Source organism: Dasypus novemcinctus, chromosome 30 (genome assembly GCF_030445035.2).
Source record: "Dasypus novemcinctus isolate mDasNov1 chromosome 30, mDasNov1.1.hap2, whole genome shotgun sequence".
NCBI lineage: Eukaryota > Metazoa > Chordata > Mammalia > Cingulata > Dasypodidae > Dasypus > Dasypus novemcinctus.
In genome coordinates, this window is record NC_080702.1 from 43,101,236 (window position 1) to 43,115,537 (window position 14,302).

Consider the following 14,302-nt stretch of genomic DNA (forward strand, 5'->3'; position numbering starts at 1 on the left):
ACTTACAGGAATCTAATATCCATCCACCCAGATCTCATATTGTTGCTCTGTTAACACTTATCACCAATACTACTTTACACTTTTTCCTTGTGTACACAATTGCCTTTCCCTGGCCCTAACACTTTCCTTTAGTGTGAACTCAACCAGCAATAAGAAATTAGAATAAGAAGAACAAAGTGACAAAGAGAAGATATAACACTTACGCAAAAACAACAGCTAATTAATCCCCAAGAGTAGACAAAGAAGCTAAGGAACTGATTAAACCCGTCAAGATAAAATGATGACCAGACAGCAACAAAAATCTACAAACCAAACCAGTAATCAGGAAAATATGGCTGAATCCAATGAACAAACTAAACACCAGGAAGGGGAGCATAACCTCACACAAGTAATTAAAGATCTCAGAACATTTATCACCGACAAATTTAATGAAGTAAAGGAAGAGGTTAACAATATGAAGACAACACTTGGAGGGGAAATTGCAAACATACGCAAAAACATAACAGATATGATGGGAATAAACACCACAGTTCAAAAAATCAAAAATACACTTGCAGCAAATATCAGCAGACTAGAAGAGGCAGAGCAGAGAATTAGTGATGTGGAAGAAAGTACATCAGAAATCAAACAGATAGTAGAATTGATTGATAAAAAGATAGAAAAAATCCAGCTAGGATTTAGGGACCTGAATGACAAAGCAAAATACTCAAACATACATATTATAGGCATCCCAGAAGGAGAAGAGAAGGGAAAGGAGTCAGAAGGAGTGTTGCAGGAAATAATGGCTGAAAACTTCCCAAATCTACTGAAAGAGACAGATGTACATATCCAAGAAGCACAGCTCACCCCAATCATCATAAACCCCAACAAGCCCACCCCAAGACATATACTTGTCAAATTATCCAATGCTCAAGACAAAGAAAATTCTAAAAGAAGCAAGAGAAAAGAAAACCATAACTTACAAGGGAAGCTCCATAACATTAAGTGCTGATTTCTCATCTGAAATCATGGAGGAAAGAAGGCAATGGTAAGATATAGTCAAGGTAATAAAAGAAAAAAATTTCCAACCAAGAATACTCTATCCAGCTAAACTAACATTCAAAAATGATGGAGAGTTCAAAATATTCACAGATAAACAGAAACTGAAAGAGTATGCCAACAAGAAACCTCCCCTTCAAGAAATTCTAAAGGGAATTCTGCAGGAAGAAAGGAAAAAACAGGACAGGCAGAGTTGGAGGAGAGTGTAAGAGCAACAAAAAAGACAAAAAGAGAAGGGAAAAAAATATATGACAAACAAAAGTCCAATCAAAATATGGCTAACATAAATAATTCCTTGAAAGTAATAACACTGAATGTCAACGGATTAAACTCACCTATCAAAAGATTCAGACTGGGACACTGGATAAGGAAATATGACCCATCTATATGCTGTCTACAAGACACACATCTTAGACCCAGAGACTCACGGAGGCTGAAAGTGAATGGTTGGAAAACAATCATACATGCAAACAATAACCAAAAAAAGGCAGGAGTAGCTATATTAATATCAGACAAAATAGACTTTAAATGCAAAACAATTGTGTGGGACAAAGAAGGATACTAAATATTAGTGAAAGGGACAATCTGTCAAGAAGATCAAACAATCATAAATATTTATGCTCCTAACAAGGGCGCCTCTAAATATGTGAGGCAAATGCTGGAAAAACTAAGTGAAAGAATAGATGCAGCTACAATTATCCTGGGGGATTTTAATACACCACTATCAACTCTGGACAGAACATCTCAAAAGAGAATCACTAAAGAAACAAAATAGAATAGACATTTGTCCAAAGAAGAAATACAAATGGCAAAAAAAAAAAAAAACACATGAAGAAAAGAAATGCTTGACATCACTAATGATTAGGGAAATGCAAATCAAAACAATGAAATCATTTCACACCTATCAGAATGGCCACTATGAAAAAGACAGAACTACAAGTGTTGAAGAGAATGTGGAGAGATAGATAGGAACACTTCTTCACTGTTGGTGGGAATGCAGAATGGTACAGTCACTGTGGAGGACTGTTTGGCAGTTCCTAAAGAGGTTGAATATAGACTTGCCATGTGACCCTGCAATACCTCTAATGGGTTTATACCCAGAAGAACCGAGAGCAGTGACACAAACAGACATCTGCACACTGATGTTCATAGCAATATTATTCATGATTACCAAAAGTTGGAAACAACCCTGGTGTCCATTAACAGATGAATGGATAAACAAATTGTGGTCTATTCACACGATGGAATATTATGCAGCTGTAAGAAGAAATGAAGTCATAAAGCATATGACAACATGAATGAACATGGAGGACATTATGTTGAGTGAACCAAGCCAGACACAAAAGGACAAATACTGTATGACTGCATTACTATGAACCAAATATATTGTGTAACATAATGTATGATTAAAAAAAAAATTTATAGGGAAACGGACTTGGCCCAGTGGTTAGGGCGTCCATCTACCACATGGGAGGTCTGCAGTTCAAACCCCGGGCCTCCTTGATCCATGTGGAGCTGGCCTATGCGCAGTGCTGATGCGCGCAAGGAGTGCCGTGCCACTCAAGGGTGTCCCCCACATAGGGGAGCCCCACACGCAACGAGTGCATCCCATAAGGAGAGCCGCCGAGTGCGAAAGAAAGTGCAGCCTGCCCAAGAATGGCGCCGCACACACTTCCCGTGCCGCTGATGACAACAGAAGCGGACAAAGAAACAAGACGCAGCAAATCAACACAGAGAACAGACAACCGGGGGAGGAAGGGTAATTAAATAAATAAATAAATCTTAAAAAAAAAAAGAAACAAAATATTTGAACAGTATATTAGAGGAGCTGGATCTAATAGATAAATATAGATCATTACACGCAAACACAGCAGGATATACATTTTTCTCAAGCGCACATGGATCATTCTCCAACATAAACCATATACTAGGCACAAAGAAAGGCTTAATGAATTCAGAAAGATCAAAATCATACAAAACAATATCTCTGACCACAGTGGAGTCTAGCTGGAAATTTGCAAGGGACAGAGGCCCAGATTTCATACCACGATTTGGAAATTAAACAGCACACTCTTAGAAAAACAGTGGGTCAAAGAGGAAATCTCAAAAGAAATCAATGACTACCTTGAAACAAATGATAATGATAATACAATATACCAAAATTTATGGGATGCAGCAAAAGCAGTACTGAGAGGGAAATTTATAGCCATAAATTCATATATGAAAAAAGAAGAAAGAGCAAAAATTGAAGAATTAACTGCACTTTTGAAGGAATTACAAAAACAGCAACAAAGTAACCCAACAGGAAAAAGGAAGGAAATAACAAAGATAACAGCAGAACTAAATGAAATAGAAAATAAGAAAGCACTTTAAAAGATAAACAAGACCAAGAGCTGGTTTTTTGAGAAGATCAACAAAATTGACAAACCTTTAGTGAGACTAACAAAGAAAAAAAGAGAGAAGATGCAAATACACAAAATAAGAAGTGAGAAAGGACATATCACCACAGACCTCACAGAAATAAAGATTATCACAAGAGGATACTTTGAAAAACTATATTCCAACAAAAATGACAATTCAGAGGAAATGGACAAATTCATAGAAACCCATAAGCAGCCCATATTGATGAAAGAAGAAATTGATTATCTCAACAAACCAATCACAAGTAAAGAGGTAGAATCAGTCATTAAAAACTTCCCAACTAAGAAGAGCCCAGGGCCAGACAGCTTCACAGGTGAATGTTACAAAACATTTGGGAAAGAATTAACACCAATCCTGCTGAAACTCTTCCAAAAAATCGAAAGGAAAGGAACATTGCCAAATTACTTCTATGATGCCAACATTACCCTACTACCAAAGCCAAGCAAAGACACCACAAGAAAGGAAAATTACAGAGCAATTTCTCTAATGAACCTAGATGCAAAAATACTTAACAAAATACTTGCTAATTGTATTCAACAACATATTAAACGAATTATACACCATGACCAAGTAGGATTCATTCCAGGTATGCAAGGATGGTTCAACATAAGAAAATCAATCACTGTAATACACCCTATAAACAGATTGAAGGGGAAAAAATCACAGGATTCTATCTATAGATGCAGAAAAAGCATTTGACAAAATACAGCACCCTTTCTTGATAAAAACCTTCCAAAAGATCGGAATACAAGGAAATTTTTTGAACATGATAAAGAGTATATATGAAAAACCCACAGCCAACATTGTTTACAACAGCGAAATCCTGAAATCCTTTCCTCTAAATGCAGGAACAAGACAAGGATGCCCATTGTCTCCGCTCCTATTTAACATTGTCTTGGAAGTACTTGCATGAGCACTGAGGCAAGAACCAGATATAAAAGGCATTCAAAATGGAAAGGAAGAGAGAGGAAAGAAGATGGTCGCTGAGTGAACTTGCCTTTGCGTTTATTTTAACTCAATTATAAAATAGGTGCGGCAGGAAACACCTCACATTCGCTGGGGTTTTCTCATCCTCCACTGCCTCATTTCTGTGTGAACTGATTTAGCCTACCTGCACTATCCTCTTCCCCCTACATCTTGATACCCGCCACCATCTACTGGCTCTCCCATATTCCACCTCCCACCTCCCTTTCTTCGATCCACGAAGGGTCTAAGTCTTAACTTCTAATACCTATGTTTTGTTTTCTGTCTGTTATCCACTCTTGAAACTATTACCATTTTTTTTCTCTTTCCCTCTCTCACGAAATCAATAGCTTTTTAGCTCATACCATAATCCTACCATATTCAATCACCTACCTCATAATAGGTACTCTACCTACTGCTACAACTCTACACAATTTACATAAATCTAACCTCCATCCTCCCAGATCTCATATTCTTGCTTTGCTAACATATATCACCAATATTACTTTACACTTTTCCCTTGCTTACACAATTGCCTTCCCCCAACACTAATACTTTCCTTTAAAGTGAACTTAACCAACAACAAGAAACTAGAATAAGAAGAAAAAAGTGACAAAGAGAAGATATAACACCTATGCAAAAATAACAGCTAATTAACCTCCAAGAGCAGACAAAGAAGCTAAGGAACTGATTAAATCCATCAAGATAAAGAGATGACCAGAAAGCAACAAAAATCTACAAACCAAACCAGTAATCAGGAAAACATGGCTGAATCCAATCAATCACGAAGGGGAGCAAAACTTGGCACAAGCAATGAAAGATCTCAGAACATTTATCACCGACAAATTTGACGAAGTAATGAAAGAGGTTAACAACATGAAGACATCACTTGGAGGGGAAATTGCAGACATACGAAAAAACATAACAGATATGATGGGAATGAACACCACAGTTCAAGAAATCAAAAATACACTTGCAGCAAATATCAGCAGACTAGAAGAGACAGAGCAGAGAATTAGTGATGTGGAAGACAGTACTTCAGAAATCAAACAGATAGTAGAAGGGGTCAAAAAGAAGATAGAAAAAATCCAATTAGGATTTAGGGACCTGAATGACAATGCAAAACGCTCAAACATACGTATTATAGGCATTCCAGAAGGTGAAGAGAAGGGAAAGGGGTCAGAAGGAATGCTGCAGGAAATAATGGCTGAAAACTTCCCAAATCTACTGAAAGAGATAGATGTACATATACAAGAAGCACAGCGCACACCACAAGTCATAAACCCCAACAGGCCCACCCCAAGACATATACTTGTCAAATTATCCAATGCTCAAGACAAAGAGAAAATCCTAAAAGCAGCAAGAGAAAAGAAAACCATCACATACAAGGGAAGCTCAATTAGATTAAGTGCTGATTTCTCTTCTGAAACCATGGAGGCAAGAAGGCAGTGGTATGATATAGTCAAGGTACTAAAGGAAAGAAATTTCCAACCAAGAATACTCTATCCAGCTAAATTAGCATTCAAACATGATGGAGAGTTCAAAATATTCGCAGACAAACAGAAACTGAAAGAGTATACCAACAAGAAACCTCCCCTTCAAGAAATTCTAAAGGGAGTTCTACAGGAAGAAAGGAAAAAACAGGAAAGGCAGAGTTGGAGGAGAGTATAAGACCAACAACAATAACAAAAAAGACAAAAAAAATATACAAACAAAATATGACAAACACAAATCCAATCAAAATATGGCTAGCACAAATAATTCCTTGACAGTAATAACACTGAATGTCAATGGATTAAACTCACCTATCAAAAGATTCAGACTGGGACATTGGATAAGGAAATATGACCCATCCATATGCTGTCTACAAGAGACACATCTTAGACCCAGAGACGCATGGAGATTGAAAGTGAATGGCTGGAAAACAATCATACAAGCTAACAATAACCAAAAAAAAAGGCAGGAGTAGCTATATTAATATCAGACAAAATAGACTTTAAATGTGAAACAATTGTGAGAGACAAAGAAGGATACTACAATTTAGTGAAAGGAAAAATCTGTCAAGAAGATTGAACAATCATAAATATCTATGCCCCTAACAAGGGTGCCTCTAAATACGTCAGGCAAATGCTGGAAAAACTAAGTGAAAGAATAGACACATCTACAATTATAGTGGGAGATTTTAATACACCACTATCAACTCTGGACAGAACATCTCAAAAGAGAATCACCAAAGAAACAAAACATCTGAATAGTATATTAGAGGAGCTGGATCTAATAGATATATATAGATCGCTACACCCAAACACAGCAGGATATACATTTTTCTCAAGCGCACATGGATCATTCTCCAAGATAGATCATATGCTAGGCCACAAAGAAAGGCTGAACAAATTCAGAAAGATTGAAATCATACAAAACATTATGTCTGACCACAGTGGAGTCAAGCTGGAGATTTGCAAGGGACAGAAGCCCAGATTTCACACCACGGTTTGGAAATTAAACAGCACACTCTTAGAAAAACAGTGGGTCAAAGAGGAAATCTCAAAAGAAATCAATGACTACCTTGAAACAAATGATAATGATAACACAACATACCAAAATTTATGGGATGCAGCAAAAGCAGTACTGAGAGGGAAGTTTATAGCCATAAATTCATATATCAAAAAAGAAGAAAGAGCAAAAATTGAAGAACTAACTGCACATTTGAAGGAATTAGAAAAACAACAACAAAGTAGCCCAACAGGAAGAAGAAGGAAGGAAATAACAAAGATAAGAGCAGAACTAAATGAAATAGAAAATAAGAAAGCACTTGAACAGATAAACAAGACCAAGAGCTGGTTTTTTGAGAAGATTAACAAAATTGACAAACCTTTAGCAACACTAACAAAGAAAAAAAGAGAGAAGATGCAAATACACAAAATAAGAAATGAGAAAGGCGATATCACCACTGACCCCACAGAAATAAAGACTATCATAAGAGGATATTTTGAAAAACTATATTCCAACAAAAATGACAATCTAGAGGAAATGGACAAATTCCTAGAAACACATAAGCAGCCCATATTGACGAAAGAAGAAATTGATGATCTTAACAAACCAATCACAAGCAGAGAGATAGAATTGGTTATCAAAAATCTCCCAACTAAGAAGAGCCCAGGGCCAGATGGCTTCACAGGTGAATTCTACAAAACATTCCGGAAAGAACTGACACCAATCCTGCTGAAACTATTCCAAAACATTGAAACGGAAAGAACATTACCCAATTCCTTCTATGATGCCAACATTACCCTAGTACCAAAGCCAAACAAAGACATCACAAGAAAGGAAAATTACAGACCAATTTCTCTAATGAACCTAGACACAAAAATACTTAACAAAATACTTGCTAATCGTATTCAACAACACATTAAACGTATTATACACCACGACCATGTGGGATTCATCCCAGGTATGCAAGGATGGTTCAACATAAGAAAATCAATCAACGTAATACACCATATAAACAGATTGAAGGAAAAAAATCACTTGATTATATCTATTGATGCAGAAAAAGCATTTGACAAAATACAGCACCCTTTCTTGATAAAAACACTCCAAAAGATTGGAATACAAGGGAATTTTTTGAACATGATAAAGAGTATATATGAAAAACCTAAAGCCAATATTGTTTACAATGGAGAAATCCTAGACTCCTTCCCTCTAAACTCAGGAACAAGACAAGGATGCCCACTGTCTCCGCTTCTATTTAATATTGTCTTAGAAGTACTTGCACGAGCACTGAGGCAAGAACCAGAAATAAAAGGCATTCAAATTGGAAAGGAAGAAGTCAAAATTTCATTATTTGCAGATGACATGATCCTATACATAGAAAACCCTGAAAGATCTACAACGAAGATTCTAGAACTCATAAATGAGTTTAGTAAAGTCGCAGGTTATAAGATCAATGCGCAAAAATCAGTAGCATTTCTGTACACCAATAATGAGCAAGATCAGGAGGAAATCAAGAAACAAATACCATTCACAATAGTAAATAAAAAAATCAAATACTTAGGAATAAATTTAACTAAAGAGGTAAAGAACTTATACAACGAGAACTATACAAGATTGTTCAAGGAAATCAAAGAAGACCTAAATAAATGGAAGACTATTCCTTGTTCATGGATAGGAAGACTGAATATTATTAAGATGTCTATCCTACCAAAACTGATCTACACATTCAATGCAATCCCAATAAAAATCAATGCAGCCTTCTTTAAGGAACTAGAAAAACTAACTATGAAATTTATTTGGAAAGGAAAGAGACCCCGAATAGCCAAAGACATACTGAAAAAGAAAAATGAAATTGGAGGAATCACACTACCTGACTTCAAAACATACTACAAAGCTACGGTGGAGAAAACAGCATGGTATTGGCATAAGGAGAGACACATAGACCAATGGAATCGAATTGAAAGCTCTGATATAGAACCTCACATATACAGCCACATAATATTCGATAAAGCCACCAAACCCTCTCAACTGGGAGAGGGTGGCCTATTCAACAAATGGTGTCTGGAGAACTGGATAGCCATATGTAGAAGAATGAAAGAGGATTACCATCTCACACCTTATACAAAGATCAACTCAAGATGGATCAAAGACCTAAATATAAGAGCCAAGACCATAAAAACCTTAGAAAGCAGTGTAGGGAAACATCTACAGGACCTTGTATTAGGAAACAGCTTCATGAATATCACACCAAAAGCATGAGCAGCAAAAGACCAAATAGATAAATGGGACTTCCTCAAAATTAAAGCCTTCTGCACCTCAAAGGAGTTTGTCAAGAAAGTAAAAAGGGAACCCACACAATGGGAGAAAATATTTGGCAACCATATATCTGATAGGAGACTTTTAACGTGCATATATAAAGAACTTCTATATCTTGAAAATAAAAAGATAAACAACCCATTTAAAAAATGGGAAAAAGACTTAAACAGACACTTCTCCGAAGAAGAAATATAAATGGCTAAAAAGCACACGAAAAAATGTTCCAAATCTTGAGCTATCAGGGAAATGCAAATCAAAACTACAATGAGATACCATCTTACTCCCATAAGATTGGCAGCTATGAAAAAAACAGAAGAATACAAGTGCTGGAGAGGATGTGAAGGAAGGGGAACACTCATCCACTGCTGGTGGGAATGCAGAAGGATCCAACCATTCTGGAGGACAGTATGGCGGTTTCTCAAAAATAGCCATAGATTTGCCATATGACCCAGCAATACCACTGCTGGGTATATACCCAGCAGAACTGAAAACAAGGACACAAACCGATATATGTACACCAATGTTCATAGCAGCATTGTTCACTATTGCCAAAAGTTGGAATCAACCCAAATGCCCATCAACAGATGAGTGGATCAATAAAATGTGGTATATACACACAATGGAATACTACTCGGCTGTAAGAACAAACACACTACAAACACATGTGATAACATGGATGAATCTTGAGAACCTTATGTTGAGTGAAGCGACCCAGGCATTGAAGGACAAATACTACTTGACCTCAATGATATGAAATAAGCAAGCTGCCTCAGAGAGCTAGAGACTGGAAGATAGGCTTACAGGAAATCGGGGGGTGGAGGAAGGATGTGAGCTGACGTCTGCAGGGGTGGAATTTAAGACGAGATGGTGGTAAGTATGAACAGAAAGAAGAGAAAAAAGGGGGGCAAGGGGTTGCCTTGGGGTGGGGCTTTGCGGGTTTGAGGGGGCTGGGGATGGGCGGAGGGGTAATATTGCCCAAAAAATTGGGGGAAGGGAGGGACAACATACGAACATAAGAGAGTGTCAGGTGTTGATTGAGAGTAAAACTGAGAAAACCATATCAAAATATAATTAGGAGGGTTACCTGTTTAGGATGCTCGGAGGGGATGGTCTGACGTGGGACGGACTCCTGGGGAATGTCTGAATGCTCATTTTGCCAGGGTGGGTTGTACCATTGGGTAGACACCCAAGTAGTGAGAGTGGGGGTGGACCCACATCCTGGGGAGGACTAATGCCATCAAAAAAGAGGGAACTGTATCTCTAGAGAAAGGGTGGCTCCCAGGGCATTAGGGCAGTTGAGCAAGTCAGGCCCTGAACACTGTTGCAAGTATCTCTGGACATGGCTCCTCAGGAAATGGAGATTGGCTGTCGCTGTGGGTTCCAAGGGGAGGGGAAAACGGATGTTGAATGGATGGAACCAAGGTAAGTGTGGGGGCAAGAGAGGAGTTTCTAAATAAAAAAAAATGTTTCTGAATGTAATATTTTTTTAAAAAAATGAATTAAATAAAAATAAAAGAGAGAGAGAGGAGTTTCGCCAGAGTACACAAGGATGGATATAAAACATGTAATATTACACCAAAAACATATAGGGACGACAGACTAATAATGTAAACCATAATGTAAAACATAGGATAACTAAAAATTTAGAAAACTGTATATCCTAAAGTATAAACCACAATGTAAACACAAATGTTACCTTATTTGAAAGCTATTGTCTCAATATCTGTACATCAGTTTCAGTAAAAATGATATGAATAAGTTAAAAGATTATCGCTGTGGAAGGGAAAAGGTTTTATGGTGGATGTGTGGGAGTACTGTATACTGTATATATGAATTACTGTGATCTAAGGCTCTTGTGAAGAGAAGCTCAATAATTAGGAAAAAAGAAAAGAAAAAGATAGGATGTAGAATTTTTCCAAATCAATATGTATTCTATATCTAACTTTTAAACTCTTCGCTATATTCCATTTTACTAGTAAGGGAACCTGACATTATATTGGACGTCACTTTTCAGGAAGTTTTGGATCACAGAGTAGTTCAACAGTGGCAGCGGAGGAATACTGGTATGGGATGTTGTTGACAAGTGATATATGGTTGACAGAGAGTTATACAGGGCATGTGTCCAGGGTGCATGGAAATGTTTGGATATACTCATAGTGGAAACAATTAAAAACAACAGCTGGGGGGGTACTGGGTTACTGGCCGGGGGGGGGGGGTTCTGTCGTGGTCCCTAGGGGAGCAGCAGCAGTCCCCCAAGTGCAACGGTAAGGACCAGGAAGGAATGAGGGTCCAACAGTGAGCCCCTTATACTAATGACTATGCTTGTGAGCCTATACACCTGAAATAAGAACAAGGTCTAGAGCAGCACTGTGCCTAGGAGTTCCCTCCTGACAGCCTTCACGTTACTCAAATGTGGCCAGCCTCGAAGCCAAACTCAGCATGTAAATGCAATGCCTTCCCCCCAGCGTGGACATGACACCTGGGGATGAGCCTCCCTGGCACCGAGGGATCACTACCAAGTACCAGCTGATGACATAACTAGAAAATGACCTTAAATTAAAGGTCCAACGAGGACCAGCAGAATATCCCTGTCTACATATAATAACAGGAGTTAAAAATGCTGTTTGACCTAAAGAAATGGGGAAATGGAAAAGACAAATGAGTTCATATGGCTATGAGTTTCTAAAAAAAGAGTCTGGAGGTTGTCAGAAGGAATGCCCTTATGCACACCTGAGCAGACTCTCAGAGACAGAAAAAGTAGATACAACCCTAGATATTGGTCATTTTGAGGGCTAAAGAGAACCACAGGTTCTATGGTCATGGCAGATGGGGTTCACTGCCATGCCAGTTAGCCGTTCTTTGGAGCTGGTGTTTCTGCGTGATGGAGCTGGACTCAGATGGGATCTCTTTTCACAAGACTTTCATGCTACTTTACTGGAATTGTAGTTGGTGCTGGGGCTTAAGATGTATCTAGGGGATTTGAATCTCTGGACTGACAATATGATAGCCAGGCCCGGACCTCAACAGACTTCAGCTCCTACACTCTGATTTATTGGACTTACTCCACTCAACTAACATGGAGTTGAAGAATGTCCACCACCACACCATGGAGCCTAGAGTGCCTGCAACTGAAAGCAGGAGGATTGCATCCAATATCCATGTGGAATCTAAACCCCTTCTTTTTTTTTTTTTTTTTCTTTTTTTTTTTAATTTTTTTATTTTTTATTGACTTTGTATAAACCCCTTCTTGACATAGATGTGGAATGGACACAACCAAGCCAAGGTCCACAGGAAGGAGGAATACAGTAAGGATCAGAGTGGATTTAATGATATTCTATTCATGAACTATTGTGGTTAATAATCGAGAAAATGTGGCATTGATGTGGAAAAAGTGGCCATGGTGGCTGCTGGGTGCGGGGAAGGGGAGGAAGAGAAGAGATGTGGAGGCATTCTCGGGACTTGGAGTTGTCCTGGGTGGTGCCCCAGGGACAATTGCCAGATGTTGTATGTCCTCCCATGGCCCACTGGTTGGAACGTGGGAAAATGTGGGCTATGGTGTGGAACACAGGACATGGGGTGCAGCGATGCCCGGAGATGTACTCACCAGATGCAATGGATGTGACATGATGATGGGGGAGAGTGTTATTGTGGGGGGAGTGGTGGGGTGGGGGCGGTGGGGGTGAATGGGGACCTCATATTTTCTTAATGTAATATCTTTTTTAAAAAATGAATAAATTGAGTAGAATTTGAAAAAAAAAAAAAAAGACCAAGTATGTGTTTTTAAAAATAAAGACTACATGTTTTACCTGGAAAAAAATATATATGAAAAAAATATGATGAAGTAACACATTCAGTTATACATTGGGTTACTAAAGTAAAGAATTGTTTTGGATGATTTACAACTACATATTAAGTAAGAAATCTTGCCATCCATATTTCTAGGGATTTATGCAATGGTTGCAGGGCTGGATGTCTATATTATTTTATTGTGACATAAATAAGATTCTCTCTGTTCATGTCCATGTGAGTGAAAAATCTTTATTAATTGTTACCAAATTTTGGGCATTTATGCTCAAAAACATACTCAGTACTCATGATTAAAGGATGACCTGTGGAGGGCTTGAAGTTCTGTGCAATAATTTCTCTTGGAATGGACAGTTCTTAGAAAGATCACTTGGTATTCCTGCCTAAGGTGTATGTTCTTCCAACATCTAGTGCTTATCTTGAAAGGACTCTCAAAGGTAGGGGCTTTTAATTGTTAGTTATCAAAATGTTCTTAAATAACAGAATGATCAGTAATGCTCTTCTCCAATATCTGTAATAAGACCCAAAATAAGAAGCAGTTGGTTGTTTTTAATGTTCTCAATACTGCCCACAATTGTTATTGTGTTGGTTAGCTAGTGCTGCATGGAAAGCAATCCACCCCCAAAAGTTTAACATACTTCTTTGAATATTGTAACTAGTCTACAGTTAAGACTGTGTTGCTCTCTGTCAAACTCTTTAAGGATCTGGAGTCAACTGGTAAGTCTTAGCTTGGTCTGCCTTGGCTCTCTTACATGTTTGAGCTTTTCTTGACACAGGCCCAAGACAACTCATATTTCTTTCAAATGGTTTACTCTCTTTCACGGTGTCCTAAGGCTTGTAAACTAATCTTGGGAGTTTTTAGAGTGGGTCCTTCACAGAGCAGTTTTTGATGTTCTTTCCATGAAATTACAAAATGTTGCTCTGTTCGGGTCACATTTCATTTTGGAAATTTGTATGATTCTCATTGATTAGTTGACTCAAATCCTGTGTTTCATCTGGGGCATTGATATATTCCTTTGCTTTGGACACTTCTTTCATTTTCTTAGTATACCTTATAAATTTTTGCTGATGTCTATGCATCTGATTATGATGGTGGGATTACTCTGATGATCAATAATCTCTCTTTTTCATAGGGTTTTATCGGCAGGAGGCTTTGTGCAACTGCCATTCTTTGTCCCTGTTAGTTGTTCAAATCTTGATTCTGGACCCAGTAATGGATTACTACCAAGCACCAACTAGTAATGCAACTGGAAAAAGACCTTGATCA